The 24,763-nt window shown below is 27.6% G+C and overlaps 1 protein-coding gene across 3 annotated transcripts in view; it reads left to right on the forward strand.

The window, feature by feature from the left end:
- The window catches only part of LOC142325068 (uncharacterized), a 968,357-nt gene that overhangs the window by 152,195 nt on the left and 791,399 nt on the right, over positions 1-24,763 (forward strand). The gene's annotated exons all lie outside the window — the stretch shown is intronic.

Here is a 24,763-nt window from a genome sequence, read left to right on the forward strand (position 1 = left end):
AAAGGTAATGTAAACGTTATCTATCATGTCAGTATGACGGTCTAAATTGTTATGAAACAAAACATTTTTTCCCAAAATGCTAGAACATACTATTAAAGATTGTTGGTAAGTGGAAACTATTATATAAATAAATTATGAATATAAATGGATGAATTTATCGTTTAAAGATATTTTCTAAAAGTAAAAGCTTATCTAAACAAGCTTAATGTTTTCGATAACGAAAGCGATGCGAGTAAATTATTGTCAAGTAAAATTATTATTTTATAAAAACATAGATGACGACGTGATAGATGACGAAAGTAATCATTAAATTTGACCGTAGAATAATGTTGTATACCCGTTCATTACAAAATTATGTTTATATAAGAAAACATGTTTAGCAGTCATCGTCAGTATGTTAGCCGATTAGTTATTTTCGAATAAAAAAATTGCTTTTAAAAGTAATTAAAAAAATCAAATGATATTCTCCAGTTGTTTTAACCTGATTCTGTTGAAAAATAATAAAAAAAAGTAATTTATTAATTAATTTAAGTTTTAAAATGTGTCAGTGGTCTACGAAATAATTATATTAATTACAAAAATTAATGTAATTTAATTATATTACGATTATTCATTTCATAATAAGTAAAATTTCATTCAGTTAAAATGAATATTAAATTAACAGCAGGTAAATTCTGTGTGAACTTATTATTTGTTAGGTTAATTATCATTACCTTTTACCTTTGATACTTTTATTAAAAGTTACTTTAAAAGCTTAATCATGTTTTTATTCACGCTGTCATACAATAGGATGAATATGTAATATAATTCTGATTAACTAAAATCTGCTTCACCTAATGCTTTACATTTTCATCTTAAATAAATAAATATAAAAATTGCAATGATTATTCGGAGGACCCCTTGCATTACAAAAAAATATTCAGTTGGAGTTTTAATTTAATGATATTTACGTTATTTTTTGGATGAAGTATTAACTAAATACAAATTTGCTTAATAAATCACTTCAGTAATTAAATTAAAAAATTAAAAATTATTTTTGCAGTTTAATAATTTTCATTAGTAATTTACGGAGTAAATATGTAGAAGTTTTTTTAAAATAATTTTGTGTTTTGTTTAGTTGCGATGTACTCATTATCTGTGAAGGTAGACCTATGAGTGCAGCTGTCAACCCAAAGGCTAGTTTGAAATTTTAATATATATATATATTTCGTAGTGGTTTTTAATATTTTTGTTTTACACTCTTATTTCTCGTTTAAAAATTTACAAACATTTTACAAGTATTATTGGAAATGTTTAACTTAGTAATAGCAATGAATTTATAAATTTTCTCTATAAATGATTAATAAAATTACTTTTTTAAAGGTTTGTAGTAAATGTAATTATTGAACAGCAACGCACAAAAAATGTGTTGGTTTTTTACCTTTATACCCTGTTATATACGGTTTGAAATATTTATATTTTCATTATAACTTTAGAAATATTCTTATTGCTATCCATAATGTTTTTTTTTTCTTTTTTAAGGAGTGGTCGAATATTGTACCGGCATCGAGTATAATGTTATAATGTTTCAACAATGTGTTGGTAACATTCTAGCAATTTAGGCTATATTATAATGTTTTTATAATGTTATGTGTACTACTGAATGATCGTGTATTACCTTCAGGCTGTTAAGTTCTTCATATGGTCTTATTTCGGTAGAACATCTCGTAAAGCTATAACATTTCAACTTTACATTTTTATTCTGCAGTGGTTTATGTTTGTAAATTCTTTCCAATTTTTAGAAAAAGAGTTGTATGTGTGTGTGTGTGTGTGTGTGTGTGCGCGCGCGCGCGCATATTGTCACCTGTTCGCGGCTCGATCAGGATATTGAGAGAACAACAAATCAAGAATTTTTATATTATTAGAATTTATTAGTTTCATAAGTAAAATATGACAAATCAATAATAATAATAATAATGATAACAGTAGTAATAATAATAAACAAATATTAACAATAGTAATCGTAACAGTAATAATAATAAACAATGATTATATACGAATTAGAATATAAAGTAAGGGCCAGATTTATTCACAGGTAGTTAAATATTAAAAACTAGAATTCAGTCCCATTGACCAAAGACGTTATCATGACTGCTAAATATTAACACCTAACAATTGGTATTGTATTATTACGAAGCTAAAATTGGTCTAAAGTTCTTTTACTGCAAATACCTTTCCTTTTTAACTAATATAACTACCCTAATGTATTAATGAATTTAATACTTTACTCCTTTCCCTAACTGTCTGCAGTAACTCATCAAACAACTTACTGCATTGCCCCACTGTCACCACCGAAATTACATGTGACGTCACCTTAATCACGTCATTTACTAGCAGAATACTCGCTTAATACTCATCTCAAATCGTCTTCTTTGCAGTATTTATACTCCAATCCTCTTTATCTGCAGAGCCAGACCCAAGTTGAAGCGTGAGAATGGTCTTCAGAGACATTTCCCATACATTCCTACCCTGGTCCGGTAATACTTCTCATTGGACAACATTTGTTTTAGGTGTTTCAGCGGGCAGTAATACAAAGAACGATTGTTAACGGACCTGGTAGCCTTAGAAAAAGGATTTTTTTTAGTCACCTTCTGGATTCCTTTCGTTTGTTATTTTCTACTGCTTTCTTTTTAATTGGCAGGAATCCGTTACTCAGGTCCGTTATACCGCTCTTGTTACAATATATATATATATATATATATATATATCACATTGTAAAATCCAAATTTTCGTTATCTACATTGAAATATATATTATAACCTATGATATACGTATGTCAACCCGCAGATAACAGCTCTTGCCACACTACCAAACAATCATCCCTATCTTATTCAGCTAACTGGCAGTCGTTCTTGTTCCTTGCAGTGTTATGTGTTTTAGATTAGCTATAGAATGACCGTTAGCTTGTAACGTACATCTGAAATTCTCAGACATAAAGCAGAATAAACCGTACAGGATTTAGCAACGAAAGGAATTCCTAATCAATACCCACTATAGTAAAATTAAGACTAGGAATTTGTTACCTCCAGTCGATTAAAATAATTACATCCAGTGCTCCTTTCTTGTTAAATATTTTATTTACCCATAGACCCAAAAAATTCTACAATAAAATTCAATTCAACTGTATGCTTGTAGATAGTTTCCGCCTCCTCAATATTTGATCTATGAAATCATCCAGATTTTCAGATGTTCCTTCCTGTTGAACACTGAAACTAGGAAAAGTCTATTAGAATTAGTTGATTAGAATTATTTTCACATGGTCCGATTAAAACACAATTCTTCTCTTAAACCTCTATAAGTTGGCAAACGAAATTAGCTTGGTAGACATCAAACTCTTCTAGTTTTTATGAACAACACTTTTATTACGGTTGAATTTTCCGTCTCTTTTACCTACTTTGGCAACGATTGATAGATTTTTACTTTTCAGATAATCTTTGAATAATAGGTGAACTGAGGCGATTCGTAAATTTATTAGCAAAACCTACGTCGTATATTTAGAATTATTTGTCCATCGTTTTCTGTTCTATAGCTTTAACAACTATAATATTTTGTATAACATGTTGGCGTTTCTTCATAATTAGATATATTGTGTATTGTATGTATTGCCAGAGAATTTACTATAGGAAATGCCTATCTACATTTATATTATAAATTACAATCCCAAAATTAAGTGAAATTTAAACTACCATTGTAAGTAAAACTGTGTACTATTATAGTTAAATTTATAACATCTAACAGTAAGGCTTGATTTGTTTGATTATTCAATTTCAGCCTTCCCTCGTCGCCTAAGTTCTTCATGTTCATTCTAGTTCATTATGTTCTTCATTCTAGTTAATGGAATGCGCAGACTGATAAATGTTGAGTAATCTGCGCATTATATTTTCCAATTTATGGATCTCTAGTTTGGCTATAGGGGTTTCCTTATAATTATCAATTTTAATGGCAAGCACCTATTCATTGTTTATGTTAAGATTGTTTTTCTAGTAATTTTTATTTAGTTGCTAAATTTCGGTGAATTATTTTGTTGTTAATTATCCAGTAATAGCTGTTATAAGACTTACAAAGAAAGTAGTAATGGCACCAAAGACAATGAATTGTGTTTTAATGTGCGTTGTTAAATCTCCTACAGTTAAATATCATTTTATCTATTGATTAAATGGACCATTTTTCTGATAGTTATGACTATGAAAATTAAACGAAAGTATTGATTATAAATATACATCATGAATTCATCTGTAGGCACAATTTCTTATTATTTGTTTTAAAAACATTAATTATTTCCACTTTTTTCGTACCAGATAAATGCACAATATCAATATAAATATTAATAATAATAATAATAGTAATAAAATATAATAATAGTTAGATTCTTCTCCATATTGTCTCTACAATATGTGGAAACAAAGCATTCCTACCATTAAAGACAAACGTGAAAAACATTTAAAAATATTAGTAAAATGTAAAAAGATAAAATAATTTAAATCTAATAAAACTGAATTGAAATCGACTGTTTACTGTTACTAGTGTTTATTTTTCTGGCACCATAGCTCTAGAGCTATGCTGCAAGAAGGTAATCAGTCAAAAAATGCAGTATGCGTTTTTTTTTTCATTTATCGACGTTTCATGATTCAGGGACACCAAAATACAAACAAAAAAGTGAGGGATAATGTTCGTACGAACTTTTTTCATGTATCATTATTTTTCCACTATATAAGAATAAATAACCAATGTTAGGAAAGTATAACTTTGTTGTCAGTTTTATTTTTTATGAAGCGCTAAACAAGATTGTATGTATATCTGTGCCCTCTAATTCACATTAACATATAACATGGTTTCCATTAAAAAAAAAAAAATATATAATACAAAATATTTTTAATTAAATATTAAGTTTTATTACATTTACTACTATCATTCAAAAATTAATTTTTGCTTCTTTTTTTGCAGGTGAGTTTTTCAAGTTACTTATTATTTAAATCATATAAACGCGAGTAAGTAATAAAATACTAGTATTTTTTTAACTAATTTTAAGAGATTTATTTATTATTTACGTGGTTACGGCATTGAATATATAGTTAATTCTTCAAAATAGTGGCATATTACGTTTTAATAATGCGGTTTACAATTCAAAATACTAGTGATACCAGTGTTTAAATTTTTATTTTTTTCTCATAGTTTCAAGTTAAAATTCATGACATATTTTAATTTAACAATTAATGAATACTATTTTATGCAGAAGTTCCTGTAGTTTAATTTGTGACTTGATTAAATCATTTAAATTAATTACTTTAAAAAATACATATTATGAAAAATAAAGTAAAAAATAAATGGAAATAAGTTATTAAATATCCAATGTAGCTTCTAACATCCAATTCTGTTGTGCAACGCGCCGCGCATTGGTCAGTAGTTATGATAAAAAAAGAGGTCAGTGCGATGGTATGGAATTCATTGAATAGTATGATGAGAAATTTAGGGAGGGTATCATTTTGGAGAATGGGATTTGCTGGAGTGTAGAAAGGAAGAAGGGTTATGATAGGCGGTGTGGAAAACAGAACAGGACTGCATGTTTGATAGCGGATAGAGCAGAACAGTGGTCAAGCCGGCGATAACACGGGGACTATTCATGTATGCTACGCGAGCAGTGTGTATATATGTATACAATTGTGTGTGTGTGTGTGTGTATAACACACACACATACACACACACACACAACACACGTGTTGTGTATGTATTAGTTTCCATCCGCCGCCGTCCACGGGGAAATTATGCTGCACCGTTCAGCAGCTGAATACCAACACCGTTGTATACTAATACTATTTCTCTATACGCTATAGCGCTTACTACATCACGCAGCCCGTGCCCAAATGTATATACACATTTCTACATACAGTACCACAACGCACCTAGCGCTCGCTAAACAAACACCCATGAAATATTTATGAAATGATTCTTGGCGTTCGTTGCCGACCGGTCCAATAAATGTGTTGTCATAAGCCATACAGGCTCATGCATTCGTAACAAACAGCCGCAATAAAACGATGCCGCTGTTATTATTACGCCAAAGGGACTGTGACGACGCGCGGCAAACCCATCTCAACGCCAACTATTATTATCAATATTTTTTACGCTTATCCACTATTTCGTAGCAAAAACATGTAATATAATGTACCATATATATATATATATATATATATATATATATATGGTACATTGAGATGGTATATATATATATATATATATATATATATATATACCATCTCAATGTCAACTATTATTATCAGTATTTTTATGCTTATCCACTATTCCATAGCAAAAACATGTAATATAGTTTATACCATATATATATTCGTGTGTGTGTGTGTGTACGCGCGTGCCTGGTGTAGCTTTTATTAATTATAATTTCTCATAAAACCATCATTCAAATATATGAATTACTTAATTTCATTTTTATTTATAAATACAGTAAATTCCATTTTATGTAACGTTCGTTTAATAGAATAAATATTTAAGCCATAAACATAAGCTAAGTCACACAAAACAGTGATAGAAACTTCAGGTTACATTAATATTGAGTCAAGAACATAATTCACTTATATAATAAATAACTGTATTATTGTTGACTTTGTAGTAGTATTACCAATACTTAAGAGCTGCTGTTTGAAGCAATTCCTGAAGTGTGGGTTTTTGAATTGTATCGCACGTTCCCAAATAATTTCATTAACATCAGTAAAGATATCAAATGATGACTTCGATAATTCATGAAGATCAATTGATAATAATTTAACAGAATTTGTAGAATAAGATACAGAACATCAAAATTAAATTTGTAGCACAAACTTGAGGAAGAAGAATACGGTCAAGAAGGAAGAATCAAGATGAAGAAACTATAAATGCTAGTTAGTTGATTAAAAAATTTCTTGAAGCTCAGCCAAATACAGACTTTGGAAGTTATTATAAGTTTGAGCGTCAATTTAATGATCTTTTTTTAATTGTGTAAACAAATACAGTACAAAATGTTCAGTATTTTACAACCAAAAAAAAAAAAAAAGATTGATACTATATATATTAAAGCTGACGACAAAGTTGTTATACTTTTCTGGCATTGGTTATTTATTACATAGTGGAGAAATAATAATACATTAAAAAAGTTTTAAAAATTCAAAAAATCGATATTTTTAAACCTTGATTAGTTCCCCCTCCTAATATTCCCCCAACGTATTTTTCTGGATCACTTTCACTACCACTACGAACAGGAAGACATACAAAAAATCTGTTAAAAAATTCAATAAAAATAAGTAGCTTTTTTTTATTTTGGTGGAAGAGTTTGGGAGGCAGATTTAAAAAGAATGGTAATATAAGCATCTACATATATAATAAGCTTATATAAATTGGGGTTATGCTTACAAAATTTTGAAAAACTTGACTCCAAAATATCTACCCTCCCCCCTTCGTAACAAACAGCCTCAGTAAAACGATGCTGCTCTTATTATTACGGCAAAGGGATATTGAAAATTGGCCTGGAAATTTGACCCTAAAATTTTACCAACAAAATCGGTATATCTAGTCAAATGTTAGGTTTTAAACAAGCCAGCACATGCTTCTTTTTGCGGTCCTGGGACATGAAACGTTGAGAAATGCAAAAACTCCCATACCACATTTTTTGACTAATTATCATAGTATCTTTTTTGCAGCATAGCTCTAGAGTTATAATATCAGGAAATTAATAAACATATACATATATGTATATATATTTTTTTATTTTTTGCCATAAACCGCATAGTTGTAACAGTAATTGTTTTTTTTTTGCAATAAATTTTTATAATCATGGAAATATTTTATGAACATTCTGTATGTATATATATACATATATATATATATATATAATAAATTAAATAATGTTATAAAACTTTTTTATTTATTGTAAAAAAATATGTACGGTTATGCAATAAAGTTACATTTTTGTTAGTTTCTCGTAAATTTACTTTTTTTCTTGAAAGTTATTAATTTCTAGATTCACTAACGCTTTATTATTGTAATATATTTTTGTTCAGTGTTTATGTAATGTTTAACAATAAATAAATATTGTCCCTTATGCGCCAAATCGAGACAAGACTTTTTTTACAAACACCGACATTTAAAAAAAAAAATAACATAAAAAATATATTAATAATATACTGCCAGTCATAATAGTTTGACTGGCAATAATTTTTGTTAATAACAGTGTAAATATTGAAATTACATTTACAGTAATTTAATTAAATGTACGCCAATGAGCTCTATGTCACCCGGTATCTTTGAAAAGTAGGTAAACTACACGGACAGGGCAGATTACTGATTATTCCGCTTTATGATACAATTGTCCTTGACATTTTTGTATTTTTTTTTTTTTTTTTTTTTTTTTTTTTAATTATTCTTGACTGAAGTAACTATTGGTTGAAACATTTGTGTTAACTAAAGCATAATTGGCCGAAAAACACCCATATTAGACGGAAATAATGGTAAACGGTTTGTTATTAGGCAATAACAGGACTATTTTTAGACTAATTTTTAGAAGGGATGGTAATATTTCTTTATTTTTTTTTAAAAGAAAAATTTCAGTACTGTAAAAAATTTCGATATCATAGAAATTGGACTTGAACCCGAGTTTTATAATATAATACAATTGAACAGTTCTGCGTTACTAACCACTTTTGAAGTTACTTATATATATATATATATATATATATATATATAATTTTCAACCTATCAAATGGATATATATATATATACATTTGATGGGTTGAAAATTGGTACTCAGGTAATGCTTGATACAGTAGTGGAATACTAAAATCTGGATTAAAGTTTTGACTATATTTTTGATTTTCACTTGATCTGAAATGAGTTCAAAGTTTTTCTTCAATCTATTATTTTGATATTTTGAATGAAATTAGCTTGGTTCTGTGTTAAGTTATTCATTTATATCAATTACTCGGTTTAATTAATCATTTTAAATAAAAACTTTGTTTAAAAATAAGTTAATTTTTCTCCAAAAAATTATGAGTTCTAATATAAAAGAATTAATTTTAAACGACAAGAAGAAATATAACAATTACTTAATTTTAAAGTATTAAAATAATATTATTTGCTTATAAAACAATTTTTTATTGACTTTAAAGAGCTATTCGTAGCTTATTCCAGACATTCATTTACTACATGGGGTAAAGAACAGGCGTCTTAGTGTCTCATCGGAGATGAAATGACATCTGATGTATGCGTTAAGGTCCTGTCTGTTCCCTGTCATATTTTATTTAATAAACTTTATTTTTCTCTTGTTTCATTTTTCCTTTCATATTACGTATTATTATTATTTTAGTATGTTTCCTTTTCTAATTCTTTTAACCGAAAATAACCCGGTAAAAATTAAAAAAAAAAAAACACACAAATAAAGAAAATTAAATCTATAAATATTAAATTTGGCTGTAAATTTTTAATCGGTAATTTATAAAACAGGTTTTTTAATAAAACAGATTTGAACTAGTTCCATCAATTTTAGACCAAAATTTGTTCTAGAATTCAAATTAAGATGTTACTGTTTTCTATATCTTCTTGTGCAGAACCTTCTGTATCGTAGATCAGATATCAGCTGCATCTGATCACTGAGCATAGCTTTTTCTTTTTTGTTTTTTTAACTTCCGAGACCACCGTTAGGTATTGCTTCAGAGGATGAGATGAATGACAATTTTTTTAGCGTGTAAAATGACATGTCTGACCGGTATTTGAACCCAGGATCTCAGGATGAAAGGCCGAGACGTTAACACTCGGGCCACGGAGGCCAACCACTAAACATAGTTATAATTATGACAAATTTTCAACCACTTAATGATTTTAAATTTGTGTTTTCAATCATAATCTTGATCTATCTAACAGCTTAATAAAATTCTATCTATTTCAATTTTTACAGTTATACAACTACTTATTTTTAGAGTAGTTATTGGTAGAATAAACTGAAAGCCCTTGCTATTTCTGGATATATCTTATGAAAAGTTATTAATACTTTATTTGTATTATAATTCTGCCTATCCTCTATGTTAATTAATTATTGTAATAATCCTTAATATTTATTTTAATTTTATTAATACCTAGATTATAGTACTCTGCTTACAAGAGGCTTACAAGAGGTTCTTAATTGAACCTCCCAAAAAATCACAATATTGGAGTCCAGATAAAATTAAATCGGGTATCATTTTTAGATTAAATCATTTTTGATTGGTTTGCTATCGCGGTTTTAAAAGACATTTAACTTTTTGTGATGACTATTTTGTTACAACCATTCTTCACCTTCATCCAGTTTTGATACATAAAATTTGTAAATTATTAAATCTACATGTTTATTGTCATAAAGCAAATATTACGATCGCGGTTTTCAGATTTCAACGGAAATATCAATTTTTATCGTCCCTGAATCCATTTTGACTAGTTTTGGTGTGACGTCAATACGTACGTATTTACCTCTTATAACTCAAATAACGATTAGCCGTAGGATGTTGAAATTTTGGATTTGGGACTGTTGTAACATCTAGTTGTGCACCTTCCCTTTTGATTGCAATCGACTAAACCAAAAGTGTCCAAAAAAGCCCAAATTCCAAAAAGTTTGGATTTTGGATTTTATCTTAATTGCAATAATAAGCCTTCATTGAGAGCTTTTTAAAGATATTATCATAAGTGGTACTTATTTTCATTGTTTCCAGAAAACTTTAATTAATGAAATATTTTGATCTTACAAGAGCAAGGTTCTAATTTGAATTCATAATTCTTTAAGTTTTAATTTTTTTTTTTTTTTAGTCTAAATATATTGATTTATTAATAATTATCAACCTCTGATTGTAAAAAAAGTTTTACGATAAATAATGATTACAATAATAAATAAAAAATATGAAAAAAGATCAGAAGTTATTAATGAAATAAAATGTTATATACTTTTCATTTTTTTTTTTTTAATGTGTATATTTAATAGGCATACAAAAAATTCGTGTGTTGTCCACATCAGATTTTTTTATTTGTCACTATTGAAAAAAAAGCTTTTAATTAGTTTAAAATTAATTAATCAATTAAATAAAATTGTTATTTTACAAGCGATACGTGAAAATTAAATTTTTATTATATTAATAATAGCATCGCTCGTCACAACACGCCCGTGCTGTATGCGTATAGAACTTCAAAAATTGGAAATATTTTTTTCGAAATTATATGTGAACTTTTGATCTCAAATTTTTTGCCATTCATAACTTAGCGGATAAAAAAAATATTCAGATAAATTTCCAAAATCAATTTATTATCAAATGTGAACGATATTGAAGTTTTTTGAAAACTATTTTACACCCACCCGAGCAAAGTCCAGGAATTTCATCATTCCACTTTTTGCCACTGCAATGGTTACATAATTTAACCATGTTACGTATTTGAATTTGATTAAAATTCAGATAGTCACTTTCAGAGTGATAAACAAAAGTTGATTTGAGACCTAACATATTTCTCGAAGGTTGGACTCGATTTTAAGCTGAGCTTATAAGTCGTTATTTTTTTAGATAACTTTTATTAATTTTTTCGTATGAAAATTTAGAGGAATTAAATTATTTAATAAAATAATTCATTATTTTAATCGAATTATAAACATAAAAAAATTGTATAATACGATTAGGAGGTATTCATACACGATGTAGCACTATAAGTCTTTCTCAGTTCGATTATAAAAAATAAAAAACACAAAAGAAAAGATAAAGAATTATTAGTATAATAATCTTACAAAATTGTTCTATATATTCAACTTATAATATAATAAAGGATACTAAAATATATAATCAAATAAAAATATGATAATAATGAGTTCAATTTTTACTTTTATTGTCATTTTACACTCCATAATATTGTTTGAATATTGTAATTTATTTTAGACCGTAAATCATCAGTACCATTTGAATGAGAAAAGGGGATTGAATAAAAAAAAGAAATATTGTTCTGCAAAAACGTAAGGAAAAAAGAATGAAAGTATACTAAAGAAAGAGAAAGAAGAATAAGAAGAGGAGGAAGAAAGAAAAAAGGAAAGAAAAAATAAAATTTATTTCAGCACAATGAGAGAAAGAGAAAAGGAGAGAGTTGTTGGAGAGAGGGGTAGTTAGCGTTTGAGAATAGGGGTTGGAAGTGAGCGCTATATTCTGAGGAAGGAAGCTGGTTGTAGAAGAAGGGGATGTCAGAGGCAATATGTGGGCCGATAAGGAGTGTTGAATGAATTTCTCCAGCAAATGTATACGGACTCGACGCGGTGCGTGTTTAGATTCTTGAGGCACATGAAAACTACTCCAGGATCATACTGTAGCATACGATATCCTACTACCACTCTTCTCCCGGCACTCCCTTCCTCTTTTCTGATGCTGTACCGACCGCATAACACTAAATTACTATCTTACTACATCCAAATTTTGGATGTAATTTAAAACCTGTCTTCCTCCTCCTACTCTCCTTCCTTCTGTATCCTCTACACTCTCTTTAACGTTACCGCTAACTGTAGACAATATGTTTGCATAATTGATTGCTTTCCGTATTTAGCTTGAGCACGATTCTGAATTAGAAAATAAATTCAACCGTACTGATGTAGCCTATTTTAAATTACTGTAATAATTCAACAACTACGAGTAAATGAAACATGTTTAAGATTATCAATTAATCTTAACAAATATCAATCTTCTCTCATTATATTCAAATTTTTATTACTAAAAAGATATTTGAATTTATAACGTTCCGTGCTTATTATTCATCTAGCGCTATTTCTCTCTTTATACTTAGTTAATTAAGTGAGATTATTAGTCATGTTTTATACTCCTTATCCCTATAATTTACCATCTAAGAAAATTAAAAAAAAAAAGAAAATTACTTTTGAAGCTGTTCCGACAAGAACCTATGTTATTGCGCAATAAAATTATCATACATCCTTGACTAGAATTACTTGAAATTTGATTGTGCAAAAAGTTGAAGAAAATTGAATAAACTGACAGTAAAAAATGGTGAATGAAATACGATGAAAGTGAAAGAGAACAGAAGCTTAATCAGAACTACCCAAGGTAGGATAGCTATTTTGTCTGGAAACATCGTTAGGACAGAAAATCGGTTAAAACAAAATAAAATAAAAAGTCCAATAGAAAGTGAAAAAAGAGAGACCGGTAGAGATTAAAAATTGTAGACGATCTAGAAGGAAATGGGAGGTATCAGGAATCATGGGAAGTTTACATTTAAATAGATCAGAGAATAAAAACTGACATGGTGCAAGGAACTTGCCTTAGGGCAGTTATATACTATACGATAATGACAATAATTTTAAAAATTTCAAAAATCGTTGAGTAACAACTAAAATAGATTCTTATAATATCAATGTAGATATATATTTCCATATATTTTATATGGTCTCACTCAAACGTTCAAAGAAAGTTTTAAATAAATTATAAATTATTGGGTTTAAAGAAAAAATAAAGTTTTTTTTCTTTTTCATCTAATTAAACGCTTTTATATTATATAATTTTATTTACCTTCCATCTTGTATTTATCGCATAAAAAAAGCAGAACCTTTATTTTTTAAAGAAATGAAGTATTTTGTTTATTCTCAAGCCTATAAAATGCGTATTAGTGATAATATATTAAAATATTAGATAACGTGACAAAATAATCAAATTAGTGGAATCTAAAGCCTTGTAATAAAACAACTCTCTATCGTAATAAGTGCGCCAGAAGAGCGGATTTCTGATTTCAATTAAGAAAGAAAGGATGTTTTAATGATTTTTAAAATAATATTGCTTTTAGTGTTTTTTTTGTAATTCTATGTTAGTATCGTGTGTTCAAAACTATTAAAACTAAAAAACTTACTTTTGGACACTAACTTCTTTCCTGCACACAAGATCACATTCTGGATATTTGGTAAATTAAAATACTATAACAAAACTAAATTTCTTTTGTAATTGCGTTTTATTTACTGATTTTTGGAAGAAAATACGGTATTACTTCTTCTGGTCAGACGGTGGGATTGGTGAGTGAGGTTCAATTTTCTTTACGTTTTGAGGTGCGAGGAGTGCGAACATATCATTCACTTTAAATCTAATTTTGTTTTATATATATAATTCGTTTTATATATTATAGTTTATATTGTTAATTTATCTATATAACGTTATATAGTTTATATGGTTTTGTTGTTGTTTTATATATTATTTATTCGTTATATATATATACATGTATGTATGTATGTATGCATGCATATATATATATAGGTCGTTTCCAAAACGACTTGATCAATTTTTCATTGAAATTTAAATATACTCTAGTAGTTTATCTGACGTTGTGTGTGTGGTAATTTGATGAAGATTGATAGAATCGTTCTTCAGTTACACTCATTTAAGGTCGACAACAGACAATATAACTTCAAACTGAGATTATGTTGTCTTGTTTAACTGCGTTATCGTGTATTTTTCATAGACGTTTATGCAATGGTTCACAGTGGTGAGCGAGTTGGAACTTGATGCTTGTGTGTAGGGTCTACTCGTTAACCAAACGTATGTACCGTTGCAATCTGAAAATCAGTGCGTTTCTGACTGCCGGTCTTTTTTTTACCAACTTTTTGTAGAAAAGTACGATATTTCTTTCGGACGCATGGTGATAGTATGGGGGGGGGGTGAAAATGGTTTTTCTTTTCGTTTTGAGGTATCAGGAGTACGAAAATACCCTTCACTTACATTGGGATATCCTTATATATCCTATATATAAAGTTTTGTAGCTCAAAATCTCAAAAACTACTGGATCAATTAAATTGAAATGTAGACATGCTGTAATGGTGTATCTGAAGTTGCGCATGTGAAACTTTTATGAAGATTGGTTGAGTTCGTTCTTGAGTTATGTTCAATTTAAAATTCGCTCATAGAGCTTACGCTCAATATAAGTGCAAATAAAATAACGAAAAGTCAGTTTTTTTTTTGCTCTAACTCCGGTTCCTGCAAACCGATTCGCTTGCAAATCATTAGGGCTATATTTCCAATAAGTTTACGTAACCCTACACAGTTTTGTCCAAATCGGTTAAGTTTTTCGTCCGGTAAAACGAACGAAAATATCTTTTACATATATACTGTATGTATATAAATACAACCGGGCGCAGTAGTAATTTAATTTTTTTTTTTTGGAAATTCGCTAAAAATAAATGTCATTGTAACACAAGATTTTTTTTCTCTAAGTTACGTCTTTTGTTTCTTCGTATTTATCTTTGTAATGTATTTAGAAGTAGCCTAAGTGGTCAGAGTAATAGTCTAATTGTTATTTTTATAGTATCCTCAAGTATTTTCATTTGTCATATGTTAGTTGCGCCACATAAATTTCTGTAAAATAAATTTTACAACTTGTTGCATATATATATTTATTTATTTTACAATTTAATTTAAAGTAATTAATAAAAAAGAAGTCCATACAGCTTGTATTAATTAAATGAAAAATGATAAATTCAAGTTATATATTAATTTCAGAATAAGTTGAATGATTATTTTCAATTAAAATTTCACTCGGAATTATTAACTTGAACAAAATCACGAATTTAATTAGCTGAAATGTACGAAAACAATTATCACAACTAAATAAATCTTTTAGGTATTACATCTTTGATGAAAGAATAATATTTAGTCTACATGAAATTTAATTTTTAAATACTCTCCCTGTAGTAGTGGACCAAATTTGCACTTATGAATTTAGTTGTCATTAGATGATTAAAAAGATCATCATATTTATAAAGTAATTACTTGTATAACATCAACTACTATTCTTAACTCTTAAGCTGACTCTAATATTCCACTTTCATTTCTCCCACCCAAAAACAAATATCAGCATTAACCAAAATTACAAATCTTCATTATAGCATAACACAAGTAAATTACTTATTTATAATTTTATTGGTTGTTTAATTTTCTAAATAATTGAGTACATAATTTCACAATAATATATAACCAATATAATACTTATAAATAGTTAAACTTTATAAGCTTATTAATTTTTAGGTATTACCAAAACGAGTCCCTAATAAAAATTGAATAATGTACATTTTTTAGCTGTTCGTTAGTGGATATAATTATATTTCTTTACATTTTATTTTTTAGTTTTTTTTTATTATTTGCGTTGATTATTTATTTTTAACCATTCTTAACCGTTCATTATTCTTAACCATGGCTTTTGTTTGTTTTTCCTATTCTCCAACCATTTGAATACAATAACAGTTTCTATTGTTCTTCGTGTAGTAAACTTCCACAGACTTGTGAAATTTAAGTTTATTTCATTAGAAAATCTATTTTTGTAGTTTTTTTTATAAATGATATACAACCAAATAAAAACTGTTCCGGTCAGGGTTCACTTCGCTCGCACATCCTTCTAACCAGAAGGTTCCGCCCACTAGACCTCCAACGCGTTCGTTATCCTTATGGTTGTGAGAAACTTTCTCATTTATATGCTCCTTCAACTTTCAGGCGCTGATTTCTTTCCTTATAGGTTTTTTGTTCTTGTGAAATCAGACTACGCTTATTGATACTTGATGATCGTCCTAGATTGGATCTCTTTTTATAGGGCATAATGGAAAACATTGAAAAAACTACATGGAAGGAAGAAGAAGAAAAAAAAAAGATTAATAACATAGGACGTTATGTACAAAAAAAAGAGAAGAAATGCCGAAGGAAGTATACATACTTAATACATATTTAAAAAAAAAAAAATTACAAAAGACAGAATATTAGTAGATATGCATTAAAGAAAAAAGAATTAATCATTTTATTTCATTATAATTCTGGTTCCATGGTGATAGAAATGTATTGGAGTAAAACGATTAATTTTTATTTCTTTAATGAATATCTTTAACTCACAACTTAACTCCCTAGGGAGTTATGGCTTAAAATCTTCCCCGGGATAACACAAATGTATCCTGAAAATTTGAAAGTAATCGGTCGGTTGGTTCTCGTGCGAAGCTGTTGCAAACAAACAGACAAACTTTTGTAGTAATATATTAGACACTTTTATAAAATCTATATTATGATACACATATATATATATATATATATATATATAGTCTACAAATAAATGTCGGGGCATAACACATTTGAATTCAAGTTTCTACTTGCCACTTGTCAAAACCTGTCACACTAAAATTACAAGGAAATTTTTATTTCCAGAATATTCGTTCTTTCTTACCTGAGACTAAAGTTCTAATGCAAATACACATACTGTTTAATTATATTTTACTTATATTAATAAATAAAATAAGAAAAAAAATAATAAATTATGTAGTTTGTCAACGTAGAATCATTTTTGTAGTTTTAATTTTTTTTATGAATAATGTATCTATAAAAAGAATGTATCTATAATCAAGAAAAATCTTTAAATCTTTTTCTAATCGTTATTATTACAAAAAATAGTTTTTATTCAATCATTTACAAAGACCTACCTTTAATATATTTTTCTATATAAATCAGGATCAAATTGTATAAAGGATTGTTTAAATCCTTTGAAGTGTCCTCTTTTTAATTGAAATACTCTAGTATTGTAATGAAAAACACCTCTCGTTTCCTTCTTTACATTCTTTTCTTACAATTTTTTTTCTGTGTTACCGGATTCTTCTTCTGTTCTAGAGTATTGCTATTTTGCTACCACTACACAAGTGAATTTTATTGTTGTTCCGACTGAACTATTGCAGGGAATTTTAATTGGTACAACTGTTGTGCCATCAATTTAATCGTTAAATCTCTTCTTTTTTTTACAGCGTTACAAGTTTAGACATCTGGAATGTTTTAACAATTTGTTTAACAATCGTTCCTCCCATTTAAATAAAATCTTTTAACTTTATTTCTAAGTTTGAAGTAAATAATATCCTTTTAAATGTAAAAATATTTATTTTGTTATCGATCGTTAATTTTACTTCCGCGTTCCTTTACATGTATTTATATTTATACGTGAATTTCATTTGTTTGTATTTTAAATAAATAATATGGTATTGATTTACATTTATTTTTTATTTTATAATTAATTTTGTACTATGTGATTCTGCTGAGATCATGATTTCACCTGTAGGGTTTCTTTTGATTTATCTAAGCAATTGTTGGCCCCCTTTCCTTTTTTATCCGTGGAGTGAGAACATATCTAACAATTCCTAGTGTGATCTCTATAATGTACATTATTATGTAACGATCAGAATAAAATATTTATTTATGAAAAAAATGAAATTATTATGATACGACCAAAAGGTAAAATACAGAGTGACCAACATAAAACCGAACCCATAATGAAACCGCTACCCAACACTATCTATGAAAGACTCTCCCACAACTACCCCGACTAGTGGATGTATATGTTACTACTGATTATTGCTGCCGTTTTTTCAGGTGGTATCGTGTCAATACAGTATACGTTTTGTTGCAGTGCAGTATTTTTTGTGTAAAATGCCTTATTCAATCCAAGAGAGAATAGCTATAGTTAAGGCCTATATTCGTTTTGGATCTTTTGAAGAATCACGTCAAGTATTCGTAGAAAAATTTCCAAATGTATTCCAACGAAGAGTAGCATAAACGATTTAGTTAAAAAATTGCGTACAACAGGTTCGGTTTCAAATTCAAATGCGAAATGGGTAACCTTCCGTTAGGACTTCACAGGACATTGCCGATATTGAAAGGAGAATAACTGCCAGTCCAGAAGATTCCACTTTTAAAAACTTCCATGCGTAATTAACTGACAATGAAAAAGAATACAGCTTCTTCTACAAGAAGAAGCAACGTGTCACACATCAAACTTTTCACTATATCGCGTTCATGCAGCTTTCACAAATGAACGAGCTGTCAGCAGAGGACGATGGCCTCCACGTTCCCTAGAGTTTGCGATTTTTTCCTTTGGGGCTATTTAAAAGAGAGATTTTATGTATCCCCACAATGTTAATGAACTGAAGGAATCAACGCAACTGAATACAACGTTTTGCGACAAACTACTCTCAATATGATCAGTCGAGCAGAAAAAAAGTGTATCGATGCCCAGGGTGATCATTTTGAACATGTTTTTTAACAATAAATAAATAAATCAACTTTTAAGTTTGGTATTTTTATTTTTTATTTTTAAAGACATGTAATGTGAAATATTTTTAATTTTCTGGTATCATAGTTCTAGAGATAAGCAAAAAGGAGAATAATCAATCAAAAAATGGGGTATGGGTTTTTGTTTTCCATTTCACGACTCAGAGACACCAAAAAACAAAAAAGAGAAAACAACAAAAAAAAGACCTCAGGGTAATGATCGTATGTACTTATGTACTGTGTTGGCGTGTTTGCAGCTTAACAACCTCTGACTCGTTAGACCGATTTTGATGAATTTTTGACACAGACTCGTTTATATGGGGCAATTTTTTTGTAAAACTTTGGGGGTCAATATCTCCAGGGGGTAGCTAATTTTTCGGAACCAATTTTCTTAAAATTTTGCATTTATAATCCTACTTCACATTAAACTCTAAAGTACTTTAAAGTACATGCATCCATGCTTATTTACTAATTATAAAATAAGTTTGCCCCAAAATTCTCCCTTCCCCAAAAATCGTAAAAAAGCTATCTTTTTATTTTTGTTTTTTTTTCTAGATATAGTAGTAGTGCATGTGTGTGAAAAATAAATCATTTAGGGGAAATTTTGTGGTGGGGAGCCGATAAATGATCAAAAAATCGCTCTTTTTATTTATATTTGAATTAAACAATTTTTTCTTCATATATCATTATTTTCCCATTATATAAAAATAAATAAACAATTCCAGTAAAGTATTACAACTTTATTGTCAGCTTTTTTATTGATGCTTCAGGTGCTTAAATCTACCCTATAACGAAAATATTGGTAAAAATGTAATACGACTCAACACAATAGAGATTGTTGCAATATATCATCATAATTTACGAATTTTAATGGAAAATAACAAACGAAAAGGTTGTACAATAACATTTTTAATAATTGTATGAAAAAGATTTTTCTAGAAGACATGACGTGTAAATAATTTATTCTACCCCATCAGATGTCGTTTCAGTTACGATAAAAGTATAGATGAATGATGTATCCTCGAGATTATTCTGAATAAAAAAGAGTTCAGTGTTCATGTTATTTCCGTCCTTTGTATAGGGGTAGCTTTAATATCTATTCGTAGGCGAACTTTATATACGTGTATTTACGTGGTTGGATTTTTAGAATAGTTATTTCTTTTTAACAGAGATCTTGTTCCATTTTAATGTTCTCACTCATAGATTTTAAGGCTTATGTTTAAATCAGTAGCCTCTTAGTTTTGTGTTGTTTTCCTAAGCTTAAATCGTTCAGTAATATATACGATTAAAAATTAGAAAATTTTAATAACCAAATTTAATAAAGAAAAAAATTCATAATTTGTCCCATATTTATTTTCTTATTTTTATTTCTTTTAAATATATTCAAATTTTTCTCTTCACGAAGCTAGTCGATTTTGGTGAATACTTTTGTTTTATATTAAAGCATACTCTTCTGGTGGTCCTACTGATACTTTATTTCTACCTAAACTTGGTGGAGAATTATTTAAAAAAAAATTAATCTGTCAAACGGTTTTATGAAGATATTTTTGACATCATTATTTATGAATTATTTGATTTAGATTGTTAATTTACTTATATAATAAATTTATTTAATATTTGTACAAATATACGTTATGTAAATTATATTTGTAACTAACTTGAATAACCAATCAAAGTTATTTAGCATACAGAGTATTTTAATAATTTTACTAACATCTATTATTAAAATAATAATACATTTTTTTACATTCCACAAAACCATAGTTCGCAGTCGGTATCGTCTACATCAATTGTCAGTTTTCTATTCTCTTATTTTTATTCTCGTCTGTAATGTTTCTAACAAAAGATTTAATTTATACGTTTCTTAACGCCTTGAATATTTCTCATAATCTAAAAATTATTTTTTTCATTTTTCATTATAAAAATTAACTGTATATTTCCCTTGACCTGCAGTTACTTTGAATAAATAAATAAAAATAGACATTTTTGTAAGCCTACCCAGATTATAAATAAAGTAAAATTTAAATAGTATAATAAAATTAAATTTTAAATAGACAAAAAACTGCACTAACATAAAACAAAGTTTTTTCTGTCCTTTATTAAATTTTGCTTTTTGAAGGCAGAGCCAAATTAAGGTTTAGAAATCAGTGTTTTTAGGTAATCAGGTGTAATTAGGTTTTTTTTTATGTAATCAGGTTTAGTAATTAGTTGTTTTTTTAATTTGGAGCCGACTTCTGGAAGTCGAAATTGAAAAAATAATTGTAAACGTATTATTTTTTAATTGTTAGTGTGCGATTTATAGTCAGTTTTTTTTAATTACTCAAGAATTTAATTAATAATAACCATAAGTTATTACTGGTAATTTTTTGTAAATCTTTCGATAATATTTGGTTGATTAAATTTTTTGTTTGAACATATTTTGTTAAACTAGTTTATCGCTGTTAAATGTAGAAATATTAATCAAAAATTCAGTATAACCCTTTCTTCCAAATCTTAAATCGGAAATTAGATTTTACTGAATTAAATTTAGTTACTTGCATTGGCAGCTTAAATTTATACATTTTAACATTTTTAATTAAAAAAACATCCTTTGAAAGTTAAGAATCTGTTTCTAGGAACAAAGAATTACTACATTTAAAAAAATTACTAAGTCTTTTAATTTACCTTAAGTTTTCTGGAACATTCTTCTGAAGCTAAAATTTTTTCTAGAATAAATGCAAAACATAAGTCTTATGCGTGTAATATCAAATAAAATTTCTTTATCTACTGCTCCAAATATTTCTGATCACTTTGATGTTTACATACAGTTTAAAATTTTATTCAACTGCCTTAAATAAACAAAATAATTATGCTACGTAATTTTTATTCTTACAAACAAATTTATTTTCTTATTTAATAGTAAATTCTTAAAAAGAGTAACAAATTTTCATCTTTATTATATAAATACTTAGTGTAATATGTCATTATTAGTTTCAAATACTTCAATTTTAATTATTTTCAACAACTTAATAGTGATAAAAGTTTAAAAATATTTTCACCCTGGTAACGCCTAATTAAAAAAAAATTAACACCACTGGTTGGAGCAATATAAAATTAGAAATATTACCAATTTGGTAAATTTCTAAAAATAAGGAATTCTTTTAATATTATTGTTATTTAATTTTTTTTTTTTTTAATAAGCCAAAATCTCCAATATCTCTCTTCACTTTCATTGGATTAAAAAATCTGATTCAAGAAATCGATGAAATTTTTTATAATTTGTAAGCTGCTGTATTACAAGCTTATAGGATAAAATTTGTAATACGTAATCCTGAAATACAATATAAAGAATATCTCTACACACACACATATGCATACATATATTCAAAATATCCTGTTAAAAATATCTTAGTTATTTTTTCCTAGCATTTTTGAACTTAAGAGACGCTTGAAAGGTATTTTAAATTTCCCATTGAAAATATATTTATTTTTTTAAAAATTAATGATTAATGTTTAAAATAATTGTTTAAATTAATAATGTTTAAATTAATTGTTCAATGTTTGTTGATTATTTATTTTATTTATAGATGTCTACGACAAAATTTTATTTCTTACTTTAATGAATATTTTCTCTATTTAATTTTATTTATTTTTGTTTATTTCTTATTTTATTTTAATGAGTTTAATAGCACAATCTAGTTTTAGTTATGGCAAGATTAATTTACGGAAAATAGTGATGAAAATTGAAACGTTCTACATTAAATTTTTTATTAATGTAAAAGGAAAATTTATTCAAATATTTTTTAATGAATAATTTTTGTTGAATAAAATAGTGTAATATAGTTTAAAAATCGCCTACTTTGTGTTACTACATATCCTTCGACAACATAGTATGTCACTGGTCTGTGTGTCAGTCTAACACGTCTTAAGAATTATATCGGAAAAAGGAACTCTTTATTTTGGGTGTAATATTCGTATAAGGTTTCTAAGCAATATGAGTGGAATACAAGTGACTTCCAAAAAGATATAAGTATTTTCAAAAACATCATTCATAAATATTCTTCTCTTCTACTCATCTTCTGATACTCTTCTCTTCTAGTCTTCTTCTGATACTCTTCTCGGTATCAGAATTCTGGGAAAAGTAAGGAATAAACTGTTATCCCTTAGCTTTTCCTTCAAATCGATTAAACCGTTACGCATAATATGCTGATCTAGCAAAACACAGCTTATATTCATCCCTGAAAATGTTACCTTAGCTGTTTTCTAATTGTATAATTTACATCATTAATCATAGAAAAAGTAAATCTGAGTAGTGCCTCAGGTTCATTACATATACTATACCTAAAAGAAGGCTGGAACAGTTTAAATAAAGTAATAAAATAGCTCGTTGATTTAATAAAACATAATTTATTAATAAATATTGATTAATTAAATATTCAATGTACCGTTATTAGTTTTAGTAATTTCCGTTCTTCAACAATTATTATTGTTACTATTACAAAAATAACTTTAATTTAAATTAATGGCTTCGTTTTGCTTCATCAAAATAACCTTCATCATTAAAATCATTATGGTACTCACTCCTAATACTATATTATTAATAAGTAATGTTGAATATTTAGATTAATTATTTAGAGAACATGTAGTAGTCGTAGATGTAATACAGGCCTACGTATTCTATGTAACAGACTAATGTAATGAATTTAGTAAAACATGAATGAGTATTTGAAACTTTTTCATTTAATAAACATAGTTTTTATAGAGGTCAGGTTAATTTTACCAAATGTAAACCTATTTAGAACTAATAAATTATAAAGTAGAATTGAATTCTCTTGAAATTCCACAAGTTATAATTATCAATTATTCTCAGCTCTTTGTGATGTTATTAATAAAAATGTTATAAATTGGATAACAGTTGTGGATTCACACAATTACACTAAATATTTTAACTGTTTACATGAACACTTAAAGTAATTATAAAAATATAATAAATAACTTTTGGTTCTTTAATTCATTTATTTATTTTGTTATATAAAATATGTTTAAGTATGTATATTTCTAATTACTATAATAAAATGTAAAAAGCATGACAGCATGACCTTATTTTGTTTAATAAATTAATTATTATTATAAAAAAAATAAGTTGCAATAATTTCCTGGTATTGATTTTATTTATTCTTATTTAGAGGGAAAAATATACATTAAAAAAAGAAAAACTTAAAAAATTCGAAAATCTACATTTTTAAACTTTGATCGGCTTCCCCGCTCGCAACATTGCTCCAAGATAATTCTATTTTTTTTTAGGGGGGGAGGTCACTTGCACTACTACTATGGCTAGGGTGATATTTTTAAAAATTCGGTTAAAATTATGTAATAAATAGAAAGAGAGTTATTTCGATTTTTGGGGGAGGATTGAATTTTGGGCACTTTTTTTTTTAAATGGTAATATAAACATACATACATTTACTGAGCTTAATATTAAGTGGAATTATGTTTGCAAAATTTTGACAAAATTGACCCCAAAGAAACTCCCCCTCCCAAAGAAACGAGTCTCTGCATAAAGTTTCATCTAATCAAAGGTTATTAAGCTTTAAACACGCCAAAAGACGTAAATTCGTAAGTACTTACATTAGCCCTTGACTTTTGTTTTCTTT

Source organism: Lycorma delicatula, chromosome 5, assembly GCF_047948215.1.
Source record: "Lycorma delicatula isolate Av1 chromosome 5, ASM4794821v1, whole genome shotgun sequence".
Lineage (NCBI taxonomy): Eukaryota > Metazoa > Arthropoda > Insecta > Hemiptera > Fulgoridae > Lycorma > Lycorma delicatula.